At 39.0% G+C, this 27,946-nt stretch overlaps 2 long non-coding RNA genes across 2 annotated transcripts in view; both read right to left on the bottom strand.

The window, feature by feature from the left end:
• The window catches only part of LOC113266161 (uncharacterized), a 454,130-nt gene that overhangs the window by 393,277 nt on the left and 32,907 nt on the right, over positions 1–27,946 (bottom strand). The window lies entirely within an intron of this gene.
• Positions 24–27,473, bottom strand: LOC130542523 (uncharacterized). Its single transcript, XR_008957145.1, has 2 exons — positions 22,824–27,473; positions 24–2,490 (listed from the first exon to the last, which is right to left on the bottom strand). It is a non-coding gene; the product is annotated as an uncharacterized LOC130542523 (long non-coding RNA).

The following is a 27,946-nucleotide window of genomic DNA, read 5'->3' as shown; positions in this document are numbered from 1 at the left end:
TATTTGTTGTAAATTGATGGAACTTTCTTTTTTTTTACTTTTTTCATCATTAAGGATCATTCGTGGTTTTTTTTCTGGCAAACATTCAAAAGGTTTTATAAATAAGTAAAATGAATTAGCTTTAAAAAGTCATAACCATTTGAGACAACCAAAACATGGCATGTTTCTAGAATTACACTAAAGGTGAAATCAAACAAAGTTCAGAGAATATTAATTATCTTTGGTTGAAACAAATATAATTCAAAATCACAAGTTCCAACAAAGAAAATGGTAATAAAAATTTTAAAGTATTATTTATATCATTTCAAAAAAAAAGGAGAGTCAATATCATCATGGTTTAACAAAATAATACATCCCAGAAATTGGAAGGCTTAACTGGACGATTTGAAATAGTTTGATTTAAATATGTTTTAGGATCATACTATTCCCTTATACTTAAAATCTATGTTCACAAAAACAATTTTATGATCACTTAAGTATTCCGATCAAGCCAGAAAAGAGGTACTTTATGGAAAGAAAAAAATAAAATAAAATCATTACTGGCTCTCTATTACCACATACATAAAAAAATTAAATATTGGTGTTAACCAAAACATAATCCCTGTCCAATAAATTCGGTTGTGAGACCACACCCAGGCTAGATCAACCTTGAGACCACATAATTTACCCTTTTATGAGGTAAATGTTGTTACTTTGGAAGTTCAGAGATAAAAGCAAAATTACAGATATAGAATAGAGAAGATATGATGCTCTGGATCACTAAGATGTGTGATGAGAAAAAAGGAGAAAAGAGTATGTGAGCATGAGTAATGGAAATTACCTGGGTGGTGCTCTGAGATAAGTTTAAGCAAGGAGGATGGACAGACTGAGATAGAGGGTTTTTTTTAATTCATTATTTTACTCATTCCTACATTCTTTCGATTGATCAATCGAACAATCCATCGATAGATAGAGACAAACTAATGAGTGATGTCCTTGGCTACCAAGAACTGATGTATTTTGATTTCATAGCTAAAACCAGACCCCCAGCACAGGTTGAGTCCCAGGAAAAAGTAATAGTTCAGAGTCTCCTTCCCAGAAGTCTTTTACATGTAATAACTTATTCATCTTTAACTTTATGGGTTTGTAAATGATAAAGGAAGAAAGTACATTACTGAGAGCAAACTGAAGATTTTTATCTTAAATTTAACAGTTCTGTAGGGATGAAAGATACCAAAGGACCAAGGCTGATCTTAGAGATTTTCAAATTAACCACCCCAAACTGAATTTTTATGATTGGCATTTATATCCTATCTTTCAAAAGTAAATTTAGAACTTAATCTGGTTTTATTTAGAGCTCAGAAGTGTCAATTATATCACCTAAATGTGTGAGTCTGGCCCAAAGTGAAACATTTTAATTTAAAACCTAATCCTTTGTACTAAGTAGGTAGTTCCCAAATGGCTGTCCACAGGCCAGTGAGGCTCTGATGAAATATTCATTAGTCTGCAGCAAAATGAAAAATAAATAAATAAATAAATAAATAAAGGCAAAGCAGCAAGTTTTTCATAAAATTAAACTTATTTGATTTTCATTTCTATCTATAATATTTGTTACAATTAATTTTTTGGAAAAATATGTTATTTACACTAAATAACACTATATAATAAATGCATGTTACATACAATTAATATATAACACTAAATTGTCCACAAATTTAAAAATCAGTAAGACGATTACATCAGTCTAGGTACAGTCGGAAACCACACCAGGTATTTGAACACAGGAATTTTAAAACAAAGAACTGGCAACTAGAAGAGTAAAAATAAGAACTCAAAGATATCACAGAAATAGCAACTGCAGGAAGCAGCTACCACCACCATTAGGGTTAGGGGAACAAGGAAAGTGGTTGTTAAAATCCAGAAATGTAGACGGGGGACCTTGTGAGGACTCCAACTTCTGAGGAGGAGACATTGCTTGCCTGGTGCTTACGCTGGGGGCTGGAGAGGTTGCCAGGGTTGGAAAGCCTGCAAACCGTCTCAGTTAACACTGTAGAATGGAACTGCAGCTGCCTGGTGAAGTGTCACTGGACTAATGCTCACAGGAGCAGAAAGAAAGGAAGAAAATCAGAAGCCAACACAAGCAAGTCCCTTCTTTCTCCTTCAATCTCCCGTTCTCCCTCTAATGCCACCTACTGGCAGAACCTAACAGGGAGCCAGGTAACAGCAGAAACCAAGTTTACAGAGTCCAAGCCCCAGCATCACAAAGCTGAATACAGAGGGCTTAAGAACTTAAGAACTGGCACAACAATGTCTATTAAAATTTGTTTATTAAAATTTTACTTATCTATGGGGCGCCTGGGTGGCACAGAGATTAAGCATCTGCCTTCGGCTCAGGGCGTGATCCCGGCGTTCTGGGATCTAGCCCCACGTCAGGGTCCTCCGCTATGAGCCAGCTTCTTCCTCTCCCACTCCCGCTGCTTGTGTTTCCCCTCTCGCTGACTGTCTCTATCTCTGTCAAATAAATAAATAAAAATATTTTTAAAAAATTTTTACTTATCTATAAAATATAACTTAGTTACATCATTTGTAGAAACTATGAGAATGTCAGTTCTATTTTTTTTTAAAGATTTTATTTATTTAGTTGACAGAGAGAGAGACAGCCAGTGAGAGAGGGAACACAAGCAGGGGGAGTGGGAGAGGAAGAAGCAGGCTCCTAGCCGAAGAGCCTGATGTGGGGCTCGATCCCATAACACCAGGATCACGCCCTGAGCCAAAGGCAGACGCTTAACTGCTGTGCCACCCAGGTGCCCCCCTCCTATTTTTAATGTGATTTATAAGGATAAAGATATTTGGAAGCCTTAATCCTACTCAAAACATTCACAAATACACAGTCTCATTTCGTTTTCACATAACAGATAACCAGAAATATCCCCATATTTCTCTGTTATGTTGATAATTCCACTTCTCAGGAAACAGAGTAACCAATAAAGAAATTGCTATTCTGAACTTAACAAAAAAGAGACTGATGACAGAAAGTGAAGTGACAGTGACCCTGGGAGAAAGCAACACGCCATCTCTCACCTTTGTATCCCTGTGGTCAGAAAAAAGGATGCTGGAACACTCTCAGAGTACAGCTACTCTCCAGGCTCCATGCTAACACTTCAAAACTAGAACTTTTTTTTTCTTTTAATATCCTTCAACAATGCCCTCTCATTTGAAGCCCCCACCATTATATATAACCACTATTCTTGTCCCATTCTTTTCACCATCACTACCAACCTCCAAAGCACTCCCCCATGTTCATTAAGATCCCCAGCATCTGAAGGGTGGTTCAACATTCACAAATCGATCAGTGTGATAGATCATACCAACAAGAAAAGAGTCAAGAACCATATGATCCTCTGATCCTCTCAATAAATGCAGAAAAAGCATTTGACAAAATACAGCATCCTTTCCTGATTAAAACCTTCAGAGTGTAGGGATAGAGGGCACACTCCTCAATTTCATAAAAACCATCTATGAAAAGCCTACAGCAAATATCATTCTCAATGGGGGAAAGCTGAAAGCCTTTCCCTTAAGATCAGGAACACGGCAAGGATGCCCACTTTCGCCATTATTATTCAACATAGTACTAGAAGTCCTTGCAATAGCAATCAGACAACAAAAAGGGATAAAAGGTATCCAAATCGGCAAAGAAGTCAAACTGTCTCTCTTCACAGATGACATGATACGCTATATGGAAAACCCAAAAGATTCCACCCCCAAACTACTAGAACTTATAGAGCAATTCAGTAATGTGGCGGGATACAAAATCAATGCTCAGAAATCAGTTGCATTTCTATACACAAACAATGAGAGTGAAGAAAGAGAAATTAGGGAATCCATTCCATTTACAATAGCACCAAAAATCACATGTTATCTTGGAATTAACTTAATCAGAGACATAAAGGATCTATATTCTAGAAACTACAAATCACTCTTGAAAGACATTGAAGAAGATACAAAAAGATGGAAAAATATTCCATGCTCATGGATCAGAAGAAGAAACATAGTTAAAATTTCTATGCTACCCAGAGCAATCTACACATTCATTGCCATCCCGATCAAAATACCAATGATATTTTTCAAAGAACTGGAACAAACAGCCCTTAAATTTGTGTGGAACCAGAGAAGGCCCCGAATCACCAAGGAATTGCTGAAAAGGAAAAACAAAGCTGGGGGCATCATGCTGCCAGATTTCAAGCTATACTACAAAGCTGTGATCACAAAGACAGCATGATACTGGCACAAAAATAGACACATAGACCAATGGAACAGAATAGAGAACCCAGAAATGGACCCTTGGCTCTTTGGGCAACTAATCTTTGACAAAGCGGGAAAAAACATCCAGTGAAAAAAAGACAGTCTCTTTAATAAATGGTGCTGGGAAAATTGGACAGCTACATGCAAAAGAATGAAACTTGACCACTCTCTCACACCATACACAAAAATAAACTCCAAATGTATGAAAGACCTCGATGTGAGACAGGAATCCATCAAAATCATAGAAGAGAACATAGGCTGCAACCTCTTTGACACCGGCCACAGCAACTTTTTTCATGACACATCTCCAAAGGCAAGAGAAACAAAAGATAAAATGAACTTGTGGGATAAAAAGCTTCTGCACAGCCAAGGAAACAGTCAGAAATTAAGAGGCAGCCCACGGAATGGGAGAAGATATTTGCAAATGACACTACAGATAAAAGACTGGTATCCAAGATCTACAAAGAACTTCTCAAACTCAATACACAGGAATCAAATAATCAAATCAAAAAATGGGCAGAAGATATGAACAGACACTTTTCCAATGAAGACATACAAATGGCTAACAGACACATGAAAAAATGTTCAAAATCATTAGCCATCAGGGAAATTCAAATCAAAACCACCTTGTGATACCACCTTACGCCAATTAGAATGGCAAAAATTGACAAGGCAGGAAGCAACAAATGTTGCAGGATGTGGAGAAAGGGGATCCCTCTTACACTGTTGGTGGGAATGCAAGTTGGTACAGCCAGTCTGGAAAACAGCGTGGAGGTCCCTTAAAAAGTTACAAATAGGGGCGCCTGGGTGGCACAGTCGTTAAGCGTCTGCCTTCGGCTCAGGGCATGATCCCAGCGTTCTGGGATCGAGCCCCACATCAGGCTCCTCTGCTAGGAGCCTGCTTCTTCCTCTCCCACTCCCCCTGCTTGTGTTCCCTCTCTTGCTGGCTGTCTCTGTCAAATAAATAAAATAAAATCTTTAAAAAAAAAAAAAAAAGACTCAGCTTAAATAGTTTAGCTGTGTAATCTGTTTAAAAAAAAAAAAAAAGTTACAAATAGAGCTACCCTATGATCCAGCAATTGCACTACTGGGTATTTACCCCAGAGATACATAGTGAAGAGGGGGGCCATATGCACCCCAATGTTCATAGCAACATTGTCCACAATAGCTAAATTGTGGAAGGAGTCAAGATGCCCTTAACGGATGACTGGATTAAGAAGATGTGGTCCATATATACAATGGAATATTACTCAGCCATCAGAAAGAACGATTTCACAACATTTGCAGCAACATGGACGGGACTGGAGGAGATTATGCTAAGTGAAATAAATCAAGCAGAGAAAGACAATTATCATATGGTTTCACTCATTTATGGAACATAAGAAATAGGAAGATCGGTAGGAGAAGGAAGGGAAGAATGAAGGAGGGTAAACTAAGGGAGAATGAAGCATGAGAGACTGTGGACTCTGGGAAACAAACTGAGGGCTTCAGAGGGGAGGGGGGGAGGGGATTGGGATAGGCCAGTGATGGGTGTTAAGGAGGGCACATATTGCATGGTGCACTGGGTGTTATACACAAATAATGAATCACGGAACATTGCATCAAAAACTGGGGATGTACTGTATGGTAACTAATATAACAAAATAAAAATTATTTTAAAAAATTAAATTAAATTAAATCAATCAATCAATCAATCAATAAAAAAGATCCCTAGCATCTGGCTCAGGATACTCCACACTGGAAGTCCTGTCACATTCTACCTGATTGAATCACTCACAGGGAGGATCCACTAAATAGTAACTGCACAGGTGCCTGACATGGACTGCTATGACAAACGTGTCCCCTACTACAGCAATCCTCTCTCGGGAAATGCTCAAAACTTTGTCATCACTCAGGATCACATCATTTCTGGAATCCAGAGCTGTGAAACTAGACAACACCTAATTTCCCTGATCATCTCAAGGCGTAATTACCTATTAGTGAGCCCACCACTCTAACCTCTTTCCCAATCTATCGGTCCCTTCCCTTTAATTATGTCTTTCCAACTTAACCAGGAGTTATAATTAACATTGATTGAGTGCTTACTCTACCAGGCACTATTCTAAGTGCTATATGAATATTACCTTATGTAATTCTCACAACACCCTGACAAAGAAGATACTGCTACAATCTTACCGTCATTTATTTCTACATTTTATAGCCATGACTTCAATTTCCTTTGACATTCCACAACACTTACTTAGCCAGCTGTGGACATATTTTATTCTCACGGTTTTCACACTACTAAAAAATAAATCATGTAACAATAGAAAAAAACTGCATCATCAAATTGCTTGGCTCGCATTCCTAAGCTAGAATTCCAATAGTATTCAGTAGCCTCTGTATGCACCCCAAGCTAGATTCCTTTCCCACTTTTAGGGAAGAGTTCCAAAGCTTTAACCCTCTGTTCAAGCTGCATTTTCTATTCTACTACTTCTATTCTATTCTATTCTATTCTATTCTCACCCTCACTCTCAACCTAGGCCCTGACCTTCTACGTCACTGAGAATATAGATATCATTAGGCATAATTTCTCTCCCTTACCTCTAAATCTATCCACATGTGCTATTTCTTATTTCTAATCTCCAGCCTGAAAGGAAGGAGATCACCTTAATTCTATCCCCCATTTTCTACTTCAGGATCTCACTTCATCAGTCTCTCTTCTGTTTTCAATCCTTCATTGAATATTGAGCATGAACTATATGCTAGGCACTGTTCTGGAGAGATGAGATGCATTAGTGGACAAAACAAAGATCCTTGGCCTTGACTAATTTACATTTTAGATTCTCTACTGGTTCATTTGTCTTAGATTTTCTTCAAATTATTAAATTCACCTCATCTACCCACCTACTCACCTCTCAAATACTGTGTCTGTTGCTACTTCCCTCTCTTCTCTTCATCATTAAATTACTGAAAAGGGTATTCCATGGAAGTAGGAAAGCAATTCCTTATGAATGAAATATATAAAAAATAACCCGAGTAGAAAAAAATAAGCGCTGTGATGCCACCAAATAAAATGCCCATGGGCCACACAGTTTCACATTGGTCCCTTCACTTCCTGCGGCAACCTGCTTCTCTTGATGTAAAAATAGACCAACATTCAGAGAAAGCACTTCCAGAAATGATGTATGTTCAGGGGATGTGATTCAACACACTCAAACCTTAGAAACCAGGTGACAGCAACCTTTACTACCAAGTGGCTGAAGTCCAGAACAAAGATTATAAGTCATATGTTTCCAGAGCTCCAGCTCAAATCCAGTTCAAATTCTAAGGGGGAAACTGAGAACATGCCAAGTTAAAATAAAACAGGAAGTCAAGTCAAGGAGAATACACCCATAATTTCTCTTAGGCAAAAAGGAGGCCTCTATAGATGAATAATAAATAGGAAAACTTGAATACCATGACTGTGTGAAACTATTACAAAATGAATTAAATAAATGTGATTTGAGCAAGACAAATGGAAAATACTTTGTTCAAATATGCTTATAATGGAAGAAATACAATTTTAAATAAGGATTTTTTACCTGTCATTTTGGTCAAGATTAAAAAGAGTAATGATCTTGTGTTGGAAATAACAGAGGTCAAATATTGCACACCAAACACCATTGGTTGTTAGGCATTATACATTAAAAGAGAGACAGAAAGAACAAAAAATAACTTGGGCTGGCTTAAGCAAAAATGGTGAAATTTATTAAAATGATGCGGGGTGTCATACAGAAATAAATGGCTGCAATGGATCCAGAAAACACAAGAGATTAGAACTAGGAACTGAAAAACTATCAGAAACACAGGTACTATTAAGTATTCTCATAACCTCTCAATTGGATCTAAATATATATATATATCTACCTGTATCTGAATTCAAATTCTGGGTATATATGTCATGAGTAAAAAAGATTAAAAATTGTACGTACAGGACAATATCACTTTTGCTCAATATTAAACAAAGTGGGTTTTTTTTTTTTCTTCCAAGATTTTATTTAAATTCAAGTTAGTTAACATTTGGTGTGGTATTGGTTTCAGGAGTAGAATTTAGTGATCCATCACTTACATATAACACCCAGCGCTCACCACAAATGCCCTCCTTAATGCCCATCACCCATTTAGCCCATCCCCCCACCTACCTCCCCTCCAGCAACCCTCAGTTTTAAACAAAAGCGGTTTATTTGGGTTTTTTTTGTAAGACTTATTTATTTGAAAAAAGAGAGTGCACGTGCATGCAAGTGGGGGGAGGGGCAGAGGGAGAGTATCCCAAGCAGACTCCATGGTGAGCACAGAGCCCCAACACAGGGCTCAATCTCTCAACCCTGAGATCACAGCCGGAACTGAAATCAAAAGTTGGATGCTTAACTGACTGAGCCACCTAGACACCCCAAACAGAAGTGCTTTTAAAGTATATATTTATACTGCAAAAAATTGAGAAAAAAATTAGTATTTGTGGTCTCTAATGGTAAAGTAGGTTTTAGGCAAGTTTAGATTTTTCTATTGTGTCTCTATATTTTTTAAGTTTTTCAACTGTACTGATACTTATTCTATTTTACCATTAAAAAAAAAAAAAAAAAAAAAAAAAACTTTCCCAGTGAAGGAACTCCCAACAGAGTTCCTTGGCCAATCCGATTCTGATAATCCCCTCCATCTCATTAGTCACCTGCTTGCATCACCACATCTTTGACCTTACCATCCCATTTTTTCTTTTTTATTATTTTGCCTTGCTGCTATAAGTTCCCCCCTTTGCCTCTTACATTTCTTATAATCTTAACTCCTAATTGTTCTTATTCTATACTCTAATTGTAACCCCCAGTCCTTCTATCACTTACTATTCTTTCAATCAATCGCCCCCTTTTATTCCCAAATTTTTATTTAAACTCTACTTTGTTAATATACAGAGTAATACTGGTTTCACGAGAATTCAGTGATTCATCACTTACATATAACATCCAGGGCTCATCCTAACAAGTGCCCTCCTTAATACCCATAACCCACTTAGAACATCCATCAAGCCCCTCCCTCCATCAACTCTCTGTTTGCTCTCTATCCTTAAGAGTCTCTTAAGGTTTGCTTCCCCTTCTCTCTTTTTTTCCATTCCCATATTTTCATATGTTCTGTTTCATAAATTCCACATATAAGTGAAATGACATGGTATTTGTCTTTCTCTGACTGACTTATTTCACGTAATATTATACACTCCAGCTCCATCCACATCATAGCAAATGGCAAGGTTTCAATTTTTTGACAGCTGAGTAATATTCCATCGTGTGTGTGTATACACACACACACACACACACGCACAAACACACACACACCTCACCTTTTTTTTTTTTTTAAGATTTTATTTATTTATTTGACAGAGAGAGAGACAGCCAGCGAGAGAGGGAACACAAGCAGGGGGAGTGGGAGAGGAAAAAGCAGGCTCCCAGCAGGGAGCCAGATGCAGGGCTCAATCCCAGGATCCTGGGATCACTCCCTGAGCCGAAGGCAGACATTTAACGACTGAGCCAACCAGGCGCCACTATATCACCTCTTCTTTATCCATTCATCAGTTGATGGATGGACACTTGGGCTCTTTCCACAGTTTGGTTACTATTGATAATGCTGCTATAAACATCGGGGTGCAGGTAGCCCTTCAAATCTGTATTTTTGTATTCTTTGGGTAAACACCTAGTAGTGCAATTGCTGGGTCATAAGATAAGCCTATGTTTAACTTTTAGAGGAACCTCCAACCCTTCTTCAGACAGGTCATTTGCAAATATCTTCTCCCATCCCGTAGGCTGCCTTTTAGTTTTGTTGACTGTTTCCTTTGCTGCACAGAAGCTTTTTATCTTGATAAAGTCCCAATAGTTCATTTTTGGTTTTGTTTCCCTTGCCTCCGGAGATGCATCTGGTAAGAAGTTGGTGTGGCCGAGGTCAAAAAGGGTGCTGTCTGTGTTCTCCTCTGGGATTTTGATGGTTTCCTGTCTCACATGTAGGTCTTTCATCCATTTTGAATTTATTTTTGTGTATGGTGTAAGTAAGTCGTCCAGGTTCATTCTTCTGCATGTGGCTGTCCAGTTTTCCCAACACCATTTGTTGAAGAGACTGTCTTTTTTCCATTGGATATTCTTTCCTGCTTTGTGGAAGATCAGTTGACCTTATAGTTGTGGGTCCATTTCTGGGTTCTCTATTCTGTTCCATTGATCTGTGTGTCTGTATTTGTGCCAGGACCATACTATCTTGATGGCTACAGCTTTGTACTATAGTTCGAAGTCCAGAATTGTGGTGTCTTCAGCTTTGCTTCTTTTCTTTTTGAAGACTGCTTTGGCTATTTGGGGTCTGATTTGGTTCCATACAGATTTTAGGACTGTTGGAGTTCTGTGAAAAATGCTATTTTTGGTGTAAATGGTATTTTGATAGGGATTGCATTAAATGTGTAGACTGTGTTGAGTAGTATAGACACTGTAACGTTTGTTCTTCTAATGCATGAGCATGGAATTTTTCCCCATTTCTTTGTGTCCTCTTTAGTTGCTTTTGTAAGTGTTCTGTAGTTCTCAGAGTATGGATCTTTTACCCCTTTAGTTAGGTTTATTCCTTATGGTCTTTGATTCCTTGATTTCTTTTTCTGCTGCTTCATTAATGGTGTCTAGAAATGCAACAGATTTCTGCACATTGATTTTATATCCTGCAACTTTGCTGAACTCATGTATCAGTTCTAGCAATTTTTTGGTGGCATTTTCCAGTTTTGTACATAGACTATCATGTCGTTTGGAAATAGTGAAAGTTTGACTTCTTCCTTGCCGATTTGGATGCCTTTTATTTCTTTTTGTTGTCTGACTGCTGAGACTAGGACTTCCAGTACTACGTTAACTAGTAATGGTGAGAGTGGACATCCCTGTCTTGTTCCTGACCATAGAGGAAAAGCTCACAGTTATTCCCCATCGAGGATGATACTAGCTGTGGGTCTTTCACTTATGGCCTTTATGATGTTGAGGTATGTTCCATCTATCCCGACTTTGTTGAGGAATTTTATCAAGAACGGATGCTGCATTTTGTCAAATGCTTTTTCTGCATCTGTTGACAGGATCATATGGTTCTTATCCTTTCTTTTATTAATGTGGTGTGTTACGTTGATTGATTTGCGAATATTGAACCATCCCCGCGCAGCCCAGGAATAAATCCCACTTGATCGTGGTGAATGATTCTTTTAATGTACTGTTGGATTTGATTTGCTAGTGTTACTGAGAATTTCTGCATCCACGTTCATCAGGCATAGTGGCCTGTAATTCTCCTTTTTAGTGGGGTCTTTGTCTGGCTTTGGAATTGAGGTAGTGGGGGCCTTGTAGAAGGAGTTTGGAAGATTTCCTTCCATTTCTATTTTTTGGAGCAGAAAATAGGTATTAATTCCTCCTTAAATGTCTGGTAGAATTCCTCTGGGAAGCCGTCTGGCCCAGGACTTTTGTTTGTTGGGAGATTTTTGATTATTGATTCAATTTCTTTGCTGGTTTAGGTCTGTTCAAATTTTCTATTTCTTCCTGGTTCAGTTTGGGTAGTTTGCATGTTTCTAGGAATTTGTCCATTTCTTCTACATTGCCCAGTGTGTGGGCATGTAATTTTTCATAATATTCTCTTATAATTGTATCTGTGTAGTGTTAGTTGTTATTTCTACTCCCTCATTTGTGATTTTATCGATTTGGGTCCTTTCTCTTTTTGCTAAGTCTGGCTAGGGGTTTATCAATTTCATTAATTCTTTCAGAGAAACAGCTCTTAGTTTTGTTGATCTGTTCTGTGGGTTTTTGTTTCTATATCATTTATTTCTGCTCTGATATTTATTATTTCCCTTTTTCTGATGGCTTTAGGCCTTATTTCCAGTTCCTCTTCTTTTTTAGGTGTAAAGTTAGGTTGTGTTTTTGAGACTTTTCTTGCTTCTTGAGGTTGGCCTGTATTGCAATATACTTCCCTCTGACTGCCTTTGGTGCATCCCAAATGTTTTGGACTATCATGTTTTCATTTTCATTTGCTTCCTTGTATTTTATTTCTTCTTTAATTTCCTGGTTAACCCATCACTCTTTAGTAGGATGTTGTTTAATATCCATGTATGTGTGGTCTTTCCAAATTTTTTTCTTGTGGTTGACTTCAAGTTTCATAGCATCATGGTCTAAAAATATGCATGATATGATTTCAATCTTTTTGTACTTGTTGAGCAAGTATGTGTTCTAATCTGGAGAATGTTCCATGTGCACTCAAAAAGAGTATGTATTGCACTACTTTAGGATGTAATATTCTGAATATATCTGTTAAGTCCATCTGGTAGAGTGTGTCATTCAAAGCCATTGTTTCGTTGTTGATTTTCTGCTTAGATGATCTGTCCATTGCTGTAAGTGGGGTGTTAAAATGCCCTACTATTGTAATATTATCAATGAGTTTATGTTTAATGATTGATTTATATATTTGGGTACTCCCAAGTTGGGGGCATATTTATAATTGTTAGATCTTCTTGATGGATAGACCCCTTAATTATAATATAATGCCCTTCTTCATCTGTTAGTCTTTGTTGTTTTTTTTTTAAGATTTGATTTATTTATTTATTTATTTGTTTGTTTGTTTATTTATTTAAGAGAGAGAAGGAGCAGGGGGAGAGGCAGAGGAAGATGGAGAAGCACACTCACCACTCAGCAGAGAGCCCTACACACGGCTCAATCCCGGACTCCAGGATCATGACCTGAGCCAAAGACAGACACTTAACCAACTGAGCAACCCAGGTGCCCCAGTCTTGTTACAGTCTTTGGTTTAAAATCTACTTTGTCTAATACAGGTATGGTTACTCCAGCTCTCTTTTGGTATCCATTAGCATGATAGATGGTTCTCCATCCTCTCACTTTCAATCTGCAGATGTGTTTAGGTCTAAAGTGAATCTCTTGGGGGGCCTGACTGGCTCAGTCAGTTAAGTGTCTGCCTTTGGCTCAGGTCAAGACCATGGAGTCTCAGGATTGGGCCCCATGTCGGGCTCCCCACTCAACAGGGAGTCTGCTTCTCCCTCTCCCTCTCCCCCTCCCCACTTGTGTTCTCTCTCTCTCTCAACTACAACCTTTAAAAATAATAATAATATAAAATCAGTCTCTTGTAGGCAGCATATAGATTTTTTTTTTAATCCATTCTGATACCCTATGTCTTTTGGAGCATTTAGTCCAATTATACTCACAGTGATTACTGATTGATATGAATTTAATGCCATTGTGTTACCGGTAAAGTTGGCATTTCTGGTGATGTTCTGTGTTCCTTTCTAGTCTTTGTTTCGCTTGGCCTTTTTTCCCCCAAAGAATCCATTTTAATATTTTTTGTAGGGCTGGTTTAGTGGTCACAACCTCCTTTAGTTTTTGTTCGTCCTGTAAACTCTTTATCTCTCCTTCCATTCTGAATGACAGCCTTGCTGGATAAAGTATTCTTGGCTGTGTATTTTTCCCATTCACCACATTCAATATAGCATGACACTGCCTTCTGGTCTGCCGAGTTTCTGTGGACAAATCTGCTACAATCCTGATCTATCTTCCCTTGAAGGTTAAGGACTTTTGTTTCCCCTTGTTGTTTTCAAGATTCTTTCCCTGCCTGTGTATTTTGTGAATTTGACTATGATATGTCTTGGTGACAGCTGGCTCTTGTTGAATTTAAAGGGAGTCCTCTGTGCTTCTTGGATTCCAATGTCTATTTTCTTCCCCAGATTAGAGAAGTTCCTTCCCCAGATCAGGAAAGCTATAATTTGCTTAAATAAACCTTCTCCTTTTTCTTTCTCTTCTTCTGGGACTCCTATAATAAAAATGTTATTACACTTTAATGAGTTGCTGAGTTCCCTAAATCTACATTTGGGATCGAATACCTTTCTTTACCTTTTTTCAGCTTATTTTCCATAATTTTATCTTCCATATCACTGATTCATTCCTCTGCTTCATCCATCCTCATTGTCATGGAATCCCTTCTGTTTCGTGTCTCAGTTATAGCATTTTTTTATTTCAGCCTCACTAGTTTTCATTCTTTTATCTCTGTAGTAAGGGATTCTCTAGCGTCTTCTATGCTTTTCTCAAGCCCAGCTAGTATCCTTATGATTACTGATTAAATTCTGGTTCAGACATGTTACTTGTATCTGTACTGATTAAATCTCTGGCTATGACTTCTCCTTGTTCTTTCTTTTCGGGTGAATTCCTCCATCTTGTCATTTTGTCTGGGTCGCTGTTTTTTGTGTGTGATTAAGCCTGTTGTCTGCCTGCCCCTGAGAGTAATGGTTATATTAAAAAGAGGTTAAAAAAAGGAAGCTAGATCCCAGATGTGTTTTGGTCTGCTTGTTAAAAGAGGCTAGATCCAAAAAAAAAAAAAAAACAAAAGAAAATAAACAAAAAAGATAGATCCTATTTCCTTTAGAGCCGAAGCTTTGCAGCACTCTATGATCAGTAGATGTGGTGCATGCAAGGGGTTTGTGCTGGTCTTCTGGGGAGGGACCTGCTGAGCTGATTCTCAGGCAGACTTGCTCTAGTGGAGATGAGACTGCAGGGTGCAGTGGGGTGGGGCTTGGGGGAGAGGCACTGTGTTGCTCTCTGAGGCTCCCTGGTCACCGCTGATGGACAGTGGGGAAAATGGCATCACCCCACTCTCTCCTTCCCAGAGCAGAGAGTTTACCCCACCACTCTTCAGGGGCCCTCAAAGAAGAGCAAACAATCACGCCTCTTGGGTCCCAGGCTTCCATCAGATCCCTCCCTTCACCCTATGTCCAAGCTGTCTGCCTGCCAGGTGGCACAGTACTCCTGTGTTTTCTCAGGTGTGCAGTTGGATTTCAAACCCAAATTTTATGGACCTGTGCCACAAAGACCTGCACTGATCCCCTGGGAAAGGGTCTTGCTGCACTTTTGCCATTTTCCAGTTTGTCCCGGAAAAGCAGTCACACAGCTGCACAGTGGTTCAGAGTCTATGGTAAAGCACAGCAATAACCTGGTACCAAGGCTTGCTGCCCTCAGCTGGTATCTGTTCCCAAGGTAGGGAATGGGCAGCATGTTGGCACTGCCAGTTCTGTCCCTGCAGAGGCCATGCCACGGCTCCCAAATGCACTCCAAGGAGGGGTACTGTTTCTCCCCGTGCAACCCAGGGGATTCTCAGACTATGCTGCCTGCTCCTCAGTCTCTGCTCTCCTTCCCTGCAAAAGCACCACTTAGCCCACCAGGCACAACCCCATGGCTCAGACTTCTAAAACTTCAGACTTTGCACTCCACTTTTACAATAACTTGCTGTAGTCAGCCCCTTTCCTTTTCCCAGTCAATGGTTTTGGGGAAATTTTTCTTGTGCAACCCCCTGCCTGCTGCTTCACTCTTTCTCTCTCACCCCTCTCTCTACAATCAAGGCTGGCTCCCCTCCACAGCACCTGTAGTTCTTTTCTCCCCCAAATCAACTCTCTACAGTCCCTATCTTCCATGAAGTGGTTATTTTTCTACCTGTAGATGTGCAGCTTTGTTTTCTCAGTCCTCAGATTGATTTCTTGGGTGTTCAAAATGATTTGGTATTTATCTAGCTGGTTCAAGGGGTGAGCCAAGTGCAGGGTCCCCCTACTCCTTTGCCATCTTAATGCCTTTCCAATCACCCCTTTTGACAGATGTACTTCATTTACTAAGTGCTTACTGTGTAAGTCAATACTAAGCATTGACGATAGATAGATAACACTGAATTGAAAAAATTCATAATCTAGTAATCAAAACAATAACAAATTGTTCAGTACATGCAATAATAGTAAATATATATATATATATACATATATATATAGAGAGAGAGAGAGAGAGAGTAATGAAATTGTCAGAAAGATATAAATAACTATCTTGCAAGGGTGAGAGTAGACAAAAGCCTCACGAGAAAGTGAACTATCTGATAGTCTGTTGTTAATGTATAGAAAAGCAATTAATAGAAAAGCAATTAAGTTTTGTATTTTGATTTTGTATCATCCAACTTTATGGAATCCATTTGTTCTAATGGTTTCAGACTGCAATCTTTAGGTTTCCTATATATGTCATCTGCAAAAAAAAAAAAAAAAAAAAAAAAGACTACTTGTCCCTTTTCAATTTGGATTATTTTCTTTCTTTTTCTAGTCTAATTGTTCTGGCTACAAATCCCAGTACTATGCTGAATAAAAGCAGCAAGAGTGGGTACACTTGTCTTGCTCCCAATCTTAGAGGAAAACTTTTCAGCTTTTTACTATTGAGTATAATGTTAGCTTTTGAGCTTGTCATATATGATCTTTTTTATGTTGAGGTACCTCCCTGTTACACTCAGTGTGTTGAGTTTTTATGGTGAAAGGATGCTGAATTTTATCAAATGATTTTTCTGCATCTATTGAGATATCATATGAGTTTTATCTTTCATTTTTAAAGTGGTGTATGACAATAATTAATTTTGGATGTGGAACCATCACTGCATCCACAGAGTAAGTCCCACTTGATCACAGTGTATAATCCTTTTAATGTATTTTTGAATTTGGTTTACTAACATTTCATTGAGGATTTTTTTTATCTATACTAATCAGACATAATAGCCTGTAATATTCTCCTATTGTAGTGTCATCATCCAGCTTTGATATCAGGATAATATTGACCTATTAAAATGAATTGGAAGTGTTCTCCTTTACCCCATTTTTTGGAAGAATTTGAGAAGGATGGGTATTAATTCTTTAAACGTTCGGTAGAATTCACCAGTAAAGCCATCTGGTCCCGAACTTTTGTTTGTTGAGAGGTTTTGGATTACTGCCTCAATTTCCTTTCAGTAATTGTTCTACTCAGATTTTCTATTACTTCATGATTCAATATTGATAGGTTGTATGTTTCTAGAAATTTATTTATCTGTCTCTTTCAATTTGTTGGGGTAAAACTTGGTAGTGTTCTCTTAAGATCCTTTGTATTTCTGTGTATCAGTTGTTGTATCTCCTCTTTCATTTCTGATTTTGAGTCTTTTTTCCTTGATGAATAGAGCTAAAGTTTTGTCTATTTTACCTTTTCAAAAATTGGCTCATAGTTACATTGATCTTTTCTACCATGTTTTCAGTCTCTATTTCATATATTTCCACTCTATTATTTCCTATTTCCATCCTTCTACTAACTTTGGGCTTAGTTTATTCTTTTTCTGGTTCCTTGAGGTATAAAAGTAGGCTGTTTCAGATCTTTTTCCTTAATGTAGGAATTTATCACTATGTCTCTCTAAGAACTACTTTTGTGGCATCCCATAAGTTTTGGTATGTTGTTTCCTTTTTCATTGACTCAAGATATTTATTTCTCCTTTGACTTCTTTCACCCATTTGTTCTTCAGAATCATGCTGTAATATGCAAACACTTGTAAATTTTCCAACCTTCTTATTGTAATTGATTCCTACTTTTACACTACTGTGGCCAAAAAAGATGCTTGATATGACATCAAACTTCTTAAATGTATTAAGACTTATTTGTTGCCTAACATGATCTATCATGAAGAGTGTTCCAAGTGCACTTGGAAAGAATGTGTATTCTGTTGCTTTGGATAAAATGTTCTGTATATGTCCATTAGGTCCATCTGGTCTAATATGTCATTTAAATCCAAGTTTCCTTATTGATTTTCTGTCTGGACAATCTATCTATTGTTGAAAGTGAAATGTTGAAGTCCCCTTTTATTATTGTATTGCTGTCTATTTCTCCCTTTAGATCTGTTAATATTTGCTTTACATATTTAGGTACTCTTATACTCTTATAATACACTCTTACATTATTTACAGATTTTATATCCTCTTGATGAATTGACTCCTTTATCATTATAATATTGACTTTTCTCTCCCAGCTTGACAGAGTAGTCTCATGTAGACGAAGCTTGTCAATCAACTCAGCCCAAGCCCGTCTCTCAAACCTTTATGACTGTCCAAGCCATCACCTCTGTTCTTAGTGGCTCCCAGTAGGTGAGGGTACGCAAGACACATCTATGTCACAAAGGGGAGGATTATAGTCCGCACTTAGATACAGGCTGATTACAACCTTGACCTTCAGGCAGCAACTATAAAAGTATATAGTTCAGGCCCTTTCAGGGAGAACCTGGGTAATGGGCATTTTTGCCTGCCCCCTTTGTGCCAAGCACAGGTTTATAGCCAGAGAGGGGTATTTCTGTACCCAGGTAAAAACTGCTTGTTTGCTATAATCCTATGGGATTCATGCATGCAACCCTGTTGGCTATCAGAACTAGGTGGCTTGGGGGTCCATCCCTCAGGCTGTAGCCGCAAAAGCTGGGGGCCCATACATGTGTACAAGCTTCTTCCAGGAAGATCTTGGCAACTAAGTTTTACTGTTGTAGCAAACTGGATCGAGAGGGCAGTGGAAATTTCCAATAGCCTCCCCAGTCTTTAGAGGATATCACAGCCAGCCACTAGATACATGCTAAATTAACAGGCTACCTGGGTGGCTCAGGGCACCTGGGTGGCTCAGTTAAGCATCTGTCTTCCACTCAGGTCATGATCCTGAGGTCCTGCATGGGGTTTCCTGCTCTGTGGGGAGTCTGCTTCTCCCTCTCCTTCTGCCCCTCCCCCCAACCCCCACTGCTAGTGCACACTCTCTCTCAAATAAAATCTTAAAAAAAAAAAAAAAAAAAAAAAGCCAGACCCTCAAACAATAGCATGTATACAGTCAGACCCTTTTCAGGGAAAGTCTAGAAGACAGGCTTTTTTTTTTTTTCCTGCTCCCACTACTCTGAGCCTAGGGAGACAGTTGTGTCAAGTGATCACACACCCATTAAGAACTGCTTCTTTGTATGCAATAGTCTAGTGGGTGTTCTAGATGCAATCCCTATTGGCTTTCAGATCTAGATGTCTTGACTCTGCTGGTTTCTGCACATTATATATACAAGCCACCTCTTCCAATTTGACAGAGTGGTCTCATGTAGATGAACTTCATCAATCAGTTTAGCCCAAGCTAAACTGGTCATCTCTCAAACCTTTATGATTATCTAAGCCACCACCTTTGTTCTTAGTGGCTCCCAGTAGGCAGGCAAGGGTGTGTAAGATCCATCTGTCACAAAGAGGACTGCAGTCAGTCCCTCAGTTGGGAGTCATAAGCTGGGGTGCTAGATGTGCAGTCCAAAATCTTTGTTCCCTAAAGAGAAGCTGCATTTGGGAGTTCCCTCTCAATTTCATGACATTCTACAGGGATGTGATTTATGGCGAGTGTGTCTTAGCCTTTCCTACCCACTAGGTATTTTCTCTTCTGCCCAATGTGTGGAGTTGGCTCAGCTAGTTTTGGGATTTCTTTCAGAGGGTACTTCTCTCAGTGTAGCTGTACATTTGGTGCATCCATGAAAGGAAGGATGTTCAGGAGCCTCCCATATGGCCACCTTGGTCAAATCTCCAAATGCTGGCTATTTCTAAGAGACACTGTAGAATGGCTCATTCAGTATGTGTTCTAACCCCTTCTCCTAGTACTGAGGCTAAAAAGCTTAAAAACTATTTACTAATCTCTTGCACCTAGGGCTCAAGATTTTATTTAAGTTCCTACAAACAAATGTTAAACTTGACTTTGGCATCCACTTGCATTGGTGACCTGAAACAGCAGCACCATAGTATGGGATGGGAGCTATAACAGCAGCTTCCTAAGTTGGAAGGCTACTTTTTGTTCATAGCAGAAACTCTGGAGCTGATAGTTGTGGTGGTATCTTTCTGATATTACAGCATCCCAACTGTGGCAAAGGCAACAATCTCTCTTCAGCCAATATGGGTCTGGGAACCATTCCTGGAAGATCAACCTACAATCTGTAAACCATTTAATACTCCGTGATGAATTTCTTTCTACTTTAACTAGTTAGAGTGACTTTTTATTCTCCACAACTGAATACTGACCAAAATACTACTGTTATTTCTTCCGGAGAAAATTTCCATCTGGGAAGAAAATGATTTGTGACCAAGATGGCAACTCAGAGACAGAATTCATCAGCATATTTAAGTCAGTAAAGTGGGAACCAACTCATAAACAAAGACTGGCAAGCAATGGTTTGTAATGGTGGGCATCTGGGATATTGAAATTTGGTGTAGCATTTTAAAGTATATCTGAATTCCTTGACTATACCTTAGTTTAATAAAATAACACGCTACTGTTTTTTTGCTCTATGTTCCTTCCTATAAGCACGTATCAGTATTGTTCCATATAAACATCTTCAAGGAGCAGTAACTACTCATCTGCATGCACCGTCAGAACCTGGAAAGGTCAAGCACTGGGTCTGAACTCCCAACAGGAAGCATAAGAGAAGTCAGAATCCAGGTCTCTTTATTGCTGAGACTTCAACGCTGTTCTGTCTGAATTTAGCTGCCCTTCTTTCTTCACCTCTGTGCGCATGAAAGCCTCTCAGTATCACATCCTCTACCTTTAACCCTTCTTCAGTAGTGACTGATGAACAGCTGAGGAAGATGTGTGACTCTTTCTGTGGCTTTGACTTCATGATCCCATGATTATTTTCTACGTGAACAAGCCATAGCTATAAAATAGACCTAGTAAATTTTTGTAGCAGATAGTCTGGAAACAACAAATATTTATTGAGTGCCAAAGGTATAAAGCATTCCAGGTAGTTGAGATACAAACAAACAAACAAATAAATAAATAAGATGGACCTAGTTCTTGCTTTTAACTCACAGGCACTGACCATTTTGCTTCTGTTTCTGCTTACTTATAATGTCACTGTGATCAAACTGAAACAAAAGGCACAGATGCAGATCTTAATCTGTGTTTCTACAAAATAAAACTCAGCTAAAATCCCTTTTACTGTAAGTAATTTCCTCCCAATAGTTTATGCAGACCTGAAAAAGTCTAGAGTTTAACCATTTTATACTCTGTGTATGTGGAAAAACTAGCAACCAAATAAATCCTCTATGGAAATTTTCCATATCTTGACCGGGGTTTGGGTAACCCTGGTTTTGCATCAGTCAAAATTTGCCTAATGGTACCTTAAGATCTGGATATCACTGTGACGTAAACTTTACCCCCCCCCACACACACACAAACTGAAAATAAATATTAAACTCCAGTTAATTACATGCATGCTAAAATGTCTAGGAATGAAGCATACTTATACCTACAAATTAACTTTGAAATGCATCAAAAAATAAGATGGATGGGTAGAAGGCAATATAATACCATGTTAAGAATTACAGAATCTAGGTAAGCAGATTCTTTCAACAATTCTTCCAAATTTTCTTTCTGTTGAAAATTTTCATGAAAGTTTGGTAGGGGGGACGGAATGGTCCCCTACAGCAGTCCAATCACAATTTGCAAATTGGTACCAATCCTAGGACCACACAGAGTTGCACAGATAACCTTATGAAAAAAGAAAATAGCAGCAGCAAATAATACAAATAAAATAGATCATGGAAAGAGTGGATTTATTTTCTAGGCGTATGAAAAATGGAGGGAGGAGGAAAGAACACTAAGAAGCTCATTTAATAACAGACTGCTAAGGAAAAAGCTGCAACCACCAGCTGAAAACCCTGATAGAAGTTTTTACAAAAATATCTGCAGGGTGTGTTTTTTAAAGCATTTTTATTACACCTGAAAACAGAAGGATTGTTTTGCTTTCTATTTCAGGGTAATAAACTGGCACTACTGCCTTCAAAGGAGGGGGATCGCACTGAGTGAAGGGCCCTCTACTGTAAAGCACCTTTGTAGGTTTGGAGGTAGGGGGGTAAGATAGGGAGAGAAAGGTGGCAGAGGGAAGGGAAAAAGGGCAGAGAAATATGAAGGAGATGAGAAATATGAAAAAATGAAGGAAAGAGGGAAAACAATTTGAAGTTCCATTGCCAAGAACGGAAGAAGAGGAACCTACTAGATAAAGGCTGAAACAAATGAATTCAGTAAAACCCCATGGTGGTGGGTGGCCAAAGGACATTTTGAGACCTGAGCAGCTGCCTGATTCATTTGAGGTTGTTTGCATTGCTGCTATATAAATTCTGCTTGCTATCCTTTCTTCCAAATCTTCACTAAAGGCTCTTTAAACTCATGAATGTTTAATGTGAATAGGCTTTTAGGCAGGGAGCTCAGTTTTGTTTCTGGGTCAATGGAGTGGAGAAATCTTAAGAAGTGCTTCAGACTCCCACAGGCCTTGGAATGAGAGGTGTCTAAGTCAATTTTACAGAAATCTCTAGGGCTCAGGATGAATGGGAAGGGGGAGGGCAGACATTGGCTTATTCGAGGAAAAGCTGGCCCGCAGAGAACAAATTTCAAACTCACTTTTTCTCATCCATTTTTAACCCAGAATACCCTCATTACCAGGTTTGGAAAGTCAGGAATCATTTTCAACTTTTGGTGATCAGTCTTTTTTTCATGGGGTAACACTGCCACCTACTGGTAATTGTAAAAAAAATCTTTTGTAATAGTTTTAAACTCAGAGAACTGGGGAACTTTCGTTTTTCATTTATTGACAAATCTTCCTTTGTGCTGGAACCCAAACTTGTATGAGGTTCTTTGTCCTCAAAGACTTTGTATTATCTAATGGCAAACTTAATAACACCTTCTTACCTTTCAGGATTCAGGCATCATTTCATCAGTGTAATCTTGACAGCAGGTTCCCATCCTTCTGAGGCAGAAATGGACTACTCCCTCTCTTGGGCTCTACTCCATGCTGTACACATTTCTTTATTAACACATACTATATACTACTGTACTTATTTTATTACAATTGTCTCTCCCCCAGATCAGACCATAAGCTCCTTAAAATTCAGGTACTGTATCCTTTCCACATTTATATTCCCAGCACCTGGAACAGAACCTGCACATTACAGCTAATAAATATATGATAAATGAATAAATTAATGACAATCAAAAAGCACAGGGAAGGCAAGTAGCACTCTTTAAAACTTATATTAATTCAAAACAATTTTAAAAAAAATATTTTAACTCCAGATGTGCACGTTATGTACTTCTTTGTGTATGTGGTATCTTTTACCTTGTCCAAAAAAAACTACATTTTACAAAATCCATATACATGATATCAGTAGAATAAAGAATATAAAGTTACCTTATCAGATAATTTTCCCATCAGCCTATAATCCATAAACTCTTAATCTAAAATAAGATACTAGTGGGCTCTGTCATCAGCTCTTAAGAGAACCAAGTAAGAAGAAACATTCAGAGTAAATAAATTTTATCTGAGAATGAGTCAGCATGGCTAAGGTATAAAGGAATCTGAAACGTGTTCTGAATTATCCATATTAATTCCATAATCCAGGATCACAAAGTTGAGTTTGAGATCTATAAGATCCTCCTATCAATTCTAGGGAACTCCAGGGCACCCAGGTCTCTCCCTGGAAATTAATTTCCCTATGGGGAAAGATAAGTGGCCCTTGACTAAGCCTCCTGAGTCTGAACAAGAACTAAAGAACTCTCTCCTTCAGAATTCTCTGGGAAAGTATTCCAGGGAACAAGGCCACTCACCTTCAGTCAAGATAGGGTCAAAGGATATGCAAAAGAAGCGGCAGGGGGCCAAGCCTTATGACAGGGCCCTGTTTCACAATGTTTCATAGGGTTCTGCACACATGCACTGTTAAGCAGATAACCTGGACACCTTACTACACTAAGCAAAATGTGATGTAAATTCCTTTCGTTTTTCCCATTTGCTCCAGATTTTCTATTTTCCAAACATTCTTCTTTCCTTCTTGTCTCCCTTTCTAAGGTTGATCTCATCCTAAGTTCTGAGACCTTAATTCATAAGCCATCTCTTTAGTCTTCCTCCATTTCCTCCACCAGGTCTCCCTACATACTGAAACACCAAGTCTCTTTCATCTTGAAGGGAAAGAGCCCTCCGTGAGTCCTATTTCTGAAGACCCCAGTGACATGTCTAATCTCTTCCCTTCACTGTCAACCTTCATAAAAGACTCCCACCTACAGATCAACTTTTTCCTAAATTCCTCCCATCATTAAAATGGATTTCTGATCCACCTAATTAATCAGATTGAAAACTGTGAAATCTCCAAAATGCACAAACCTAACCTGAAACAGTGCTCAGATATGCTTATTTATATACTCACTGGCACTCTGCTAATCCAGGACCTCTTCAACTCTCATCTAAAACATTACAAAGTCTCTTAACTGATTTTCCTGGGGACAGGGCATGAGGACGGGCCTGTGGGAGTGGACACAAAGTATGAGGATCTTTGTATCACATATTAATACTACACTACAGAACACCTACCCCAAAAAAGGCACAAAACAACCAAGTACACAGAACACTAACCAACCAAAATCATGTGGCTTCTGCCACTGTCACCTTAGTGCTGGCATAATGGACAAAGTAGCCATGTTGGCAAGGACGGAGGGTATGCATGGGCCCAACAGCATGGGCTCCTTCTCACCAAGGCTGATGTAGCCAATTATTACTGCAGATTTTCCAACCTGCCAGTAACAGAGACCAAAGCTGAGCCCCCAATATGGCACATTCCCTCAAAGAGATCAACCAGACACTTAGTACAAATTGATTACACTGAATCCTTTTCACTCTAGAAGGAAGTGAGTCACTTGACAAGAATCAACACATATTAATGGTATGGATTTGCCTTTCCCGACAATAAGGCCTTAGCACCACTTCCTGAGAGCTAACATCATCTCAGCTCCACTTTAACTATATCCTACATAACATTACTTCAGACCAAGGAATCCTCTTTATAACAAAGGATATAAGCAAAGACTATGGGATCCACCAGTCCTGTCACATACTGCAACATTCAGAAGCTACCAGCCTAAGAGCAACAGAAGAGCATTCTTAAGGCATGACTAAAGCACCCCTTCGGAGATACCATGTGGATAGTATCTACGCTCCTCCAAGATGCAGTTACACTCTAAATCAATAACCATTATATGGTGCTACATCAGTAATAAGTAAAATACAAACAGCCAGGAAACAAAGGGGGAAAGTAGGAATGGCCTCACTTGCCATCATTCCCAGTAACCCATGTAGCGATTTGTATTTCCCTTCCCAGCAATGCTAGTTTCTATGAACCTACAGGTCCTGTTCTTACCAAGGGACACAGCCCATTAAACTTTGAGTTACAACTGCCACCAGGTCACTTCAAGCACCTAGGGCCAAGAGACCAGAGGGCAAGGAAAGAAGTCACCAATCTGGGAGGAGTAACTGACTTTCGTCATCAGGAAGAGATAGGACTTCTATATTTTTATCAGCCAGGGAAATACATTTTTATCACCCAGATGATAAACATGTTTGTCATATGAAAAATATATATGAAAGGTGTCTCTTCATACTCCTTTGCCTAATTTTGACAACAAATGGACAAATACAACAGCCACAGTCTGGAGACTGTGGTGAGCATGGTGATTAGGCCTCAGAACCTCTCAGATAGGAGGGACTCAATGACCTCAGGTAACCTGCCTAGACCAGCAGAGGTGTTAGCCAAAGGTAAGGGGAAATCTAGAATTGGTAGCAAAAGGATATAATGAATTATTAGTTGTGGCCCCAAGACCAGCTGTAGCAAAAAGATGGGAGTTAAGGAGTTAAGTCCTACTTACTACCACTCCTATTTCCAGAAAGAGACCAACCATAATCCTAGAGGAGCTATTCCCAGATGGGATAAACTTATCAGATGAAGCAAAGAGATAATAATGGAAATTGTCAGGATGCACCATCCAGGACTTCCTTAAGGACGAGGCACTCTTCCCCAGGTATGAAAATACTTTATGCAGCAGCTCACAACTGGCGTCTCCCCAGGAAATGTCCTCGATTGAAGGGAGCTTCCTCACCCGAGGGTATGCCCCCTTTCCAGAGAAAGCCCACATCAAATAAATGCACCATGAGAGGTACAAGGGCCAGCCCCCCTGCCTCAATTCAGAAGAACTCTGAAGAGCCATCTCAGGTCCAGAGCTCTGCATTTAGCAGATGAAGTGCATCACAGTTCAACTTCTCTCTCTTCCAATACTGCCCTCATGGGTATTTCTCCAAAAAGCACTCCGCAATAGATCTGCATGCATTCTCTGCCCTTTTGACGACATGTTCCTATTCATCTATGAGCAACTCCTTGCCTGCTGGCATGTTAAAACAATGCAGGCTCACCTTCTACTTTTCCTGCCCTGAAATTAGTCATTTCTAAAGAAGCAGTATTCCTGAATTAGAAGAGAAAGACTGTTAAGAGAAATTAGTTAATCTAGGTAAAAGCCTCTCAAGTTTCTATTTTAAAAATCTTCAAGTCTAAAAGCTGGAGAAATCCGAACGCTTCTTTAGAACTTACAGTAAGCATTTGCCAACAGTCTATCATTATTCAATGAGATTGAACGCTGTATACACTGTCAACTTTATTGCTTACCACTATTTCCTCTCTTTTTTTATCTTCTCATATCCTACAGTTACTATTCACTTTTGTTAGGGTATTTCCTCAAGACTTCTCTAATCTCTGAATCCTTGCACATCTGTAAATATCCTTCTCCCTGACACAAGTAACTGACAGTTTAGCCTACTATAGATTTCATGGGGTATAATGCCCTCACTACTCCATTCATTTTATCCTATCAGCTTCTAGTCTCCAAAGTTAATCATTTGAGCTGAGACCTCTCATCTCATCTTCTCCTGACCCTGGACTGGGATTTACACCATTGGCTCCTCTGGTTCTCAGGCCTTTGAATTTGGAATGGATTACTCCACTGGCTTTCTTGGGCCTCCAGCTTCAGACAGCAGATCACGGGAATGCTCAGCCTCCACAGGTTCTGTTTCTCTGGAGAACCTTGACTATGACAGATTTTGGAACTGAAAGTGGGGTGCTGCTATAACAAATGCCTAAAAATGTGTAAGTGGCTTTGGTACTGAATAATGGGTAGTGGCTGAAAAAGTTTAGAGGTGCACGCTCAAAATATGAGCATTAAAGGGTAATTCTGGTGAGGACCCAGAAAGAAAAGAGGAGAGCTGGAGAGAAAACTTCAATCATCTTAGAAAATACTTAAATAATCCTGAAGAGAATGCTGGTAGAAATATGGACCACAAAGCCCACTATGATTAGATTTCAGATGGAAATGAGGAATATGTTACTGGAAACTGAAGAAAAGATGATCCTTATTATAAAGTGACAAAGAACTTGGCTGAACTGTGTTCATGTTTTAGTGTTTTGTGGAAAGCAGAACTTGCAAGCAATAAAATTGGATATTTAGCTGAGGAGATCTCTAAACAAAGTATTGAAGGAGTGGCCTAGTTCCTCCTGACCACTTATGGTAAAATGTGAGAAGAGAGAAATGATTTGAAGACAGAACTGTTAAGCAAAAAAAAAAAAAAAAAAAAAAGGAACTAGAACTTGGAAGATCTGGAAAATTTTCAGCCTATTCATACTGCAAAAAATGAAAAAGTATTCTTGGAAGAGGACACTAAACGTGTAGCTAAGTGACCATTTGGTAAGGAGATGAATACCTAGACCACAGACCTAAAATATCCATCTCAACAGAAGCCAGGTGTTGTTCTTTAAGACAAAGAAAGAATACCACCACCACCACCACCACCACCCACGGCCAGGGTAAATCAGAAATCATCAGAGCTACCACTGCCATCACAAGCCCAGAGTGCGAGAACTCAGGAGACAGAATGGTTTCAAAGGGTGAGGCTGCCTCTTTCTTACAGCAGTCTAAACTAAAACAATATGGAATCTTACTTCTCA

This window comes from Ursus arctos, unplaced genomic scaffold, assembly GCF_023065955.2.
Source record: "Ursus arctos isolate Adak ecotype North America unplaced genomic scaffold, UrsArc2.0 scaffold_37, whole genome shotgun sequence".
Taxonomy (NCBI): Eukaryota; Metazoa; Chordata; class Mammalia; order Carnivora; family Ursidae; genus Ursus; species Ursus arctos.
Note: the sequence above shows the minus strand (reverse complement) of the source record. Positions and strands in the feature narration are given on the sequence as shown.